The 1196-nt window shown below is 56.3% G+C and overlaps 1 long non-coding RNA gene across 2 annotated transcripts; it reads left to right on the plus strand.

The window, feature by feature from the left end:
- The first annotated feature begins 96 nt into the window (after positions 1-96).
- LOC113979315 lies at positions 97-662 on the plus strand. Of its 2 annotated transcripts, none has more exons than XR_003537836.1 (3): positions 97-147; positions 247-415; positions 588-662. It is a non-coding gene; the product is annotated as an uncharacterized LOC113979315 (long non-coding RNA). The 2 variants fall into 2 exon arrangements; XR_003537835.1 differs by lacking the exon at positions 97-147 and having other exon boundaries at positions 175-266; positions 307-415.
- The last annotated feature ends 534 nt before the right edge of the window (positions 663-1196 follow it).

Below are 1196 nucleotides of genomic sequence, written 5' to 3' on the forward strand. Positions count from 1 at the left end.
CTTGATGGTCTTTTGGGGTTCCTGGTGGTCCCTGTGGGTTCCTGATGATCCCCACGAGATCCTGGTGGTCTTTTGGGTTCCTGATGGTCCCTTTGAGGTCCTGGTGGGTTCCTGGTGGTCCCATGAGATCCTGGTGGTCTTTTTGGGGTCCTGGTGGTCCCCGTGGGCTCCTTGTGGGATTTTGGGTTCCTGGTGTTCTGTTAGGATTCCTGGTGGTCTTTTGGGGTTCCTGATGGTCTCCACGAGATCCTGGTGGTCTTTTTGGGGTTCCTGATGGTCCCCATGACATCCTGGTGGTCCCATGAGATCCTGGTGGTCCCATGAGATCCTGGTGGTCTTTTTGGGTTCCTGATGGTCCCCGTGGGTTCCTGGTGGGTTCCCAGTGGTATTTTGGGTTCCTGGTGGTCCCTTTGAGGTCCTGGCGGGTTCCCGGTGTTCTTTTTGGGTTCCTGGTGGTCTTTTTAGGTCCTTGATGGTGTTTTTGGGTCTCTGATGGTCTTTTTTGGGTTCCTGATGGTCCCCCTGAGATCCTGGTGGTCTTTTTGGGGTCCTGGTGGTCTCCATGAGATCCTGATGGTCCCCCTGAGATCCTGGTGGTCTTTTTGGGGTCCTGATGGTCTTTCTTGGGTTCCTGGTGGTCTCCATGGATTCCTGGTGGACCCTGTGGGTTCCCCATGATATTTTGGGTTCCTGGAGGTCCCTTTGAGGTTCTGGGGGGTTCCCAGTGGAGTTTTGGGTTCCTGGTGGTCCCTGTGGGTTCCTGGTGGGTTCTCAGTGGTATTTTGGGTTCCTGGGGGGTTCCCAGTGGAGTTTTGGGTTCCTGATGGTCTCCATGAATTCCTGATGTTCTCCATGGATTCCTGTTGGTCTTTTTGGGTTCCCGGTGGTCGTTTTTGGTTCCTGGTCATCTTTTTGGGTTCCTAATGGTCCCCACGGGTTCTTGATGATCCCCGTTGGTCCCTGATGGTATTTTTGGGTTCCTGATGGTCATTTTTTTTTGGGGGGGGGGGCTCTGCAGCCGCCTTCATCCGCGTGGTGGGCTCGGAGTTCGTGCAGAAGTACCTGGGGGAGGGTCCCCGGATGGTGCGGGACGTGTTCCGCCTGGCCAAGGAGAACGCCCCGGCCATCATCTTCATCGACGAGATCGACGCCATCGCCACCAAGCGCTTCGACGCCCAGACCGGCGGTGAGGGGGG

The sequence above is a fragment of the Neopelma chrysocephalum genome, unplaced genomic scaffold (assembly GCF_003984885.1).
Source record: "Neopelma chrysocephalum unplaced genomic scaffold, ASM398488v2 Primary Assembly neopelma1_72160, whole genome shotgun sequence".
Classification (NCBI taxonomy): Eukaryota; Metazoa; Chordata; class Aves; order Passeriformes; family Pipridae; genus Neopelma; species Neopelma chrysocephalum.